The sequence below is a fragment of the Micromys minutus genome, assembly GCF_963924665.1.
Source record: "Micromys minutus genome assembly, chromosome: X".
NCBI lineage: Eukaryota > Metazoa > Chordata > Mammalia > Rodentia > Muridae > Micromys > Micromys minutus.
The window spans coordinates 126,039,524-126,045,523 of NC_137970.1; positions in this window are offsets into that span (position 1 = coordinate 126,039,524).

A 6,000-nucleotide genomic window follows, 5' to 3' on the forward strand; every position below is an offset into this window, starting at 1 on the left:
GTTAGTTGAGTCTGTTTTTATTAATCGAAAACAGTATTCTCTATGACCCTTTAAGTCCTATAAACTGAGTCTTGTACCATTAGTGTTGCTCTCAGTCTTTCCAGTGCCCACACATGTGCTGCTTAGGGATTTGTTGTTGGTGGTGGTGGTGGTTGTTGGATTGTTTGTGTTTCGTCAACTTAAAACAAGCTAGAGATCATCTGGGAAGAAGGAACCTCAACTGCAAAAAATGATTTCATCAAATTGCCTTGTATGCACGTCTGTGAGGGCATTTTGATTAGTGTTTGATATAGGAGGGCCCAATTCACCGAGAGAGGTGCTGCACTGGGCAGGTGGTTCTGGGTTGTATTTAAAAAGCAAGCTGACGGAGCTATGAGCTGAGTGAGCCATAAAGAGTAAGCCAGTAAATATGGCTTCTCCCTGCTTCTGCTTTAGTTCTGGCCTCCAGGTTCTTTTATTTAGTTCCTTTTCTAATTTCCCTTCAAGCAAAATAAATCTGTTCCTTTCCAAATGTGTTTTATCACAACACCAGAAAACAAACTAATACACTGCCCTAGACAGACTCCACGTACTCCAAAGGACCAAATACCTGCCCCAACCAAGTACAAAGCAAGCACAAATATGTGGAGCCCTCTGAAGAGCCAGCAGGCAATGAAAGCCAAGCAAGGGCCATTGGACAACTATTCAAATCCTAAAGTCCCTCAAAGGACAGAGCCTGTGGTTGCAGAGCCCCAGGAAAGGGAGCAGCCATAGGAGAAGCATAGGCAAATTCTGGGGACTGTCACTCAACAAGGATGAGGACCATCAATAGCAAGTTAGCTTTGGGCACAGAAAACAGCAGGTAGTTGCTGTTGGCTGTGGGTGGGTAGTGGGTGGTGAAACACCACTATCTGATAGGGCCACATGGATATGGAGGTCACCTGAAGAGGTGGTTCTGTTACTGTGTGGGACAGACCCCAGGTACTGTCCAAAGGCAAGCCCTGATATTTCTGGGTGGATATGGTCAGATGCTTACTGGGCCTTCATAGGCAGGAATGTCTTTGTCCTCACTTGCAGCTTTATATTACTGCTTCTCTGCACACTTGATTTTGCGGTATCCCCATGATATCCTTAATCTGTATTCTGTATCATGGGAGATTCATTTCCCCAAGCCCAGATCACTAGTGGGGTCCCAGAAAGGGGGCCTTCAGAGTGTGACCACAGCAATCTTATAAAGGGAAACATTTAATTGAAACTGGCTTACAGTTTAGTCCATTATTGTCATGGCAAGAAACATGGCAACAGGCAGGCAGACACAGTGCTGGAGCCAAGAGTTCTACATTTGATCTGCTTGCAACAAGGAAGAGGCTAGATTCCCCACTGGGCAGAGCTTGAGCATAGGATACCTCAAAGTCCACCCCCACAGTGACTCACTTCTTGCCACAAGCATTCAAACACATGCATCTGTGGGGGCCATGCTTATTCAAAGGCCCACATTCTCTGACCATTTCTTCTCTCCTTTCTGCACATGCTTGGTCTCCTAAGACATTCTCAGCCCCACCAAATCTCCCACCAGACCTCTGTCCTGACACAACCTTGATCACTCACTTCAAGTGTGGCCAGATTCCAGCAAAACCATGCTACAGCTCATCTCAAGTAGTACAGCTCCTCTCCTGACTGACCTTCTCCTTGCCAGACACTCTTGCCTCATCTTCAGCTCCTTCCTCAGCTGTTCCTCTCACCTCACCCACAGCTCCTGTCTCATCTGCATCTCCTTCTCCAACTGCAGCCCCTGCCCCACCTGAAGTCCCTGCCTCACCTGAAACCCCTGCCTCACCTGAAACCCCTGCCTCACCTGAAACCCCTGCCTCACCTGAAACCCCTTCCAAAGCTTGCCCATGAGCCTGTGCAGGGAAACTGAATGTATCTTGTGACTCGACTTCAGGGACCTGAGGCAGGAAGACCACACGCCAGGACCCCCTATTATTTGGTATTTGTTCGGGGATCAAACTTCGGTTTAAATTGTCAGCAAATTCAACCAAAGCGACCTTTGCCCCAATCTCCTTTCTGAAGACCTTGCCAAGCACTCGGTACCTGCCCAGGGGCCTGAGGGCAGCCTGCACTGCCTCCTGAAATTCTTCTTCATCACAGTCATCAGGGATGCCCAGAATAAGCAGTGAGCGATGGGCATTGACACCCATCCACCCACACCAGTCCTGCAGAATCGCCAGTGCCATAGCAGTGAACTTGGGAGGTAACATGACCAGACAGGGATGTGTCTGACTGCACTAGTCTCTTCCTCAGCCTGTGGGGGAAAAAACAAAACCAAAACAAAAGAGAAAGACATGTTAGTGTCAGGCAATCCATCATCCCTCCCAACATACATCTGGAATCCTGTGGTCCTCTTATGAAACCACTGTAGCACCAAGGGTTAATACTGTTAATACTTCTGAAGCATTAATACTGTTGTCTCCAACTCACCCCTCTCATAGATAATAAACAGAGTCCCCAGCAATCTGACTTCCTGTTTGGAGATATCCCCTTTCACCTGGACTGATGTCCCTAATATACCAGATAGCAACTATTAATATATCTCTTTCTCCTACAATTGTCTACAGCTACCCCTGTAGTCAGGTGTCCTTTCCAACAACCCTTTCTACCCCAAGTCCAGAATCCTTCCATAGCCTACTCTCTAAGAGCACTTATCTCCTCTCTCCTGGATCAAGATCGAAAGACTCTGATTTTTATTTTCATGTCCACAACCTGAGTATGCCCACATACAGCCTTTTACCTAGAGTCTGGAGTACCCTAGTTTTCAAAAAGAGGGGTCTCTCACTCTCCCAGTTCATCAATGTCTCTAAGAAGAGCACATCCACCTATATCCTCAGGTGTCCCCTACCTTCCTTTTTCACAGGCCTTGAACTGAGACCCTCCTATAATGATGTCATCTCATCTCATCCCAGCCTGTCAGCAAAGATCCCAGCTATCCACTCATTTTCTCTGACTTTGATGATACTGCAGGGACAACCAGGAGAGCCAAGCTTCAAAGCTCTGGAACAGATCTTGGAGTGCTACTAAAGTTCAGGAGTCTTTCAGACCTTTCCAAGCTGGGGCCAAATAAGTGTCTAAGCTAGGAATAGATAACTGTGACCATCTTAGTTACATTTGATGATGTATTTCTGAGTAGTGTACAGGGCTAGATAGAAGAAGGTGTCATTGTTGCCCCAGGGACAGGATCTGTGTTGTAAGGGCTTGACATGGCAAGGGTTGGAGCAGCCAGGAGCAACAAGCACATTTAAATACCTTCCACTTCATAACTGTGACAAATAAATGGGCAAGAGAAAAGAATCCCAGGTCTCCCATGCCATACTGTACTCACAGACAAATCACCACAACCAAGAGACTGGCTGTACTCCTCATTAAGTCCTGCACAGATACAGGGCTTGCAATAGCCAGTCACCAAATCTAAGAAAAGCTCTGGCCTTGAGTCATGAAAAGCCGGGCCACTCTTCACCTTCTTCTTGGGTCCTGCTAGCCCAACAATACAAAGGGAAGTTCCAAGAATCCAGTAGTTGCGCAGTCAATAAGGCTAGGTGTCTCAGCTAGTCTTCAGAGTACACTGAAATCCTAAAGAAGTAGGCTCTATGCCAGCCAGTAAAGGAACAGACTTGCCAGTCAGAGAGAGAGCAAAGAGACTGAGCTTCTATTTTGTCCTTTGTACAGGCTGCCGACAGAAGGCATGGCCTAGATTAAGGATGCCTCTCCCTACCTCAAACATACAGATTAGAAGTGGTCTTATCACTTCAAATTACTTAATTAAAAAAAATAAAAGAAAACGGCTCCTAACAATAGGAGCAGGGGCTGTGTCTGACTCTGTTGCCTGCCTTTGGATCCCTTTCCCCTAACTTAGATGCCTTATCTAGCCACAATAGAAGATGTGTGCCTAGTCATACTGCAACTTGATATGCCAAGGCTGGTTTATATTCATAGGAGGCCTCCCCTTCTCTGAGGAGAAAAGAGAAGGAGGAGGATGGAAGGGGAGGTGAGAGGGAGGGATGGGGAGAATAGGAGGGAGGGGAAGCTGTGATAAGAAATGTAAAGTAAATTAATTAATAAAAAGAAAAAAAAAAGAAGAAAAAAAGAAATCCCTCACAGGCGTTCCCAGACATTTGGGTTTTAGTTAATTCCAGTTGCAGTCAAGTTGACAGCCAAGAATAACCAACACAGACAGTAAGTGCTTTTACCCACTGAGCTATCTCCCAAGATTGTAGCTGGTCTTTGCTACTTTGTGGGTTCTTTTTTATCCCACCCATTGTTCCCCTCAGGTTTCACTGCCCCACCCATCACCAGATAGGAAGAAAGAAGGGGGGGGGAGAGAGATTTAAACCTAATATCTTCCTGTTTCTTCTTTGAGCATGACTATTAACAAACTGCAACCCCCCACCTCCTGCAAAGACCACCCACCAACCCTACCTTTCAGGGCTCTAGCATTTATATACCCTCTGAAATGTTCTCAGAATTCCAAATATCACACAATCACAGAAACTATCTAAAGGTGGGGTTGCAAAGCCATGCCTCTGCCAGAGTATGAGGCAAATCAGTCAGCTGTTATGAACAGTCTGAGGCAACCCCATACCCCATATTTCTTTCTTTTCTTAATACCTATATGATCTGCGGCAATATATTTTTTTCATTTCTGATACCAATGACTACATATATCACCTTCTTGTTATTTTTTAAATAGACTCTGCCTGCTTCATATATATATATATATGGATTGCATACCATGACAATGTAATTAAATTTATTAACAAATGAAGAAAGGAAGAACGGGATAATTAACTCAGTAGTCGCAACATAAGCATTTGAGAAGCTCCAACATCCACTGCAGATTTTTTAAAGAATTATTTTAAACTCCCAAAAAACAATATGACAAATTTCTTAACATAACAATGAATATCTGTAACAAACTCTTAAGTCATGTCATACTTAAGATCAAAAAGTGGGTGTTTTCTTTGTAAAATCAGGATGTCTACTCTCATACCTTCTATTCAATATTTTATTGGTGATGATAGAAAAAATTGCAACAAACAAACATCTTTGATTTGTAGCAACTCTTGAAATTCTCACTTCTTAATATGATCAGATTGACAATTTCTGGACTTTTTATTGTAGATATACAAAAGATTAAGAATATTACCACATTGTTGACTGAAAACCACCAAACAATGTACAACTCTAGGAAATACAAACATCTTTGGAAATACTAAGCAAGTCACTGGCTACCTGGCTATAGGGGAGGAGAAAAAAGAGATTAGCTGGAGCTAATGAAACTTTGGGGATAATAAATATATTATTGATTTCATTTAGGTGAAGATTTCATAGTTGCATGCATGTTTATGAAACCTTACTGAAATATGGTGCTTAAATCACAGTTCAATTGTCAAATTCCAGCACATAAGGTTTTATTTTCAAATGCACACACACACACACACACACACACACACACACACAGAGAGAGAGAGAGAGAGAGAGAGAGAGAGAGAGAGAGAGAGAGAGAGAGAAACAACTGTGTAGAGATAGGCAAATGACTTGAGCAGCCACATTACAAAGGAAGGTACAGAAATAAGGACTTCAAACATAAAACATTTAATGTAATTAGTCATCAAGGAAACGATCACAGAAATCACTTCACACCCACTTGAATGGATAAAAATAAAGGCTGGCAACCCAAATGTTGATGAGGATGAGAAAGAAAATGAACTCTCACACATTTCTGGTAGGAGTCTCAATTGTGTATCCACTTTGAAAAACATTCTGGCACTTGGTCATAACACACGCAACTACCCTATGATGTGGCAAATTCTCCCTTCCAGGTTTTTACTCTAGCAAAAAAAAGCATATGTTCACTCAAAAGCATACACAACTATTCATATAGTGAATAACAATCCCAAATGGAACCAGCTCACATGATAAAGTACAATGAGAAATGACTCATCAATGAAAGGAAAGGAAATATAT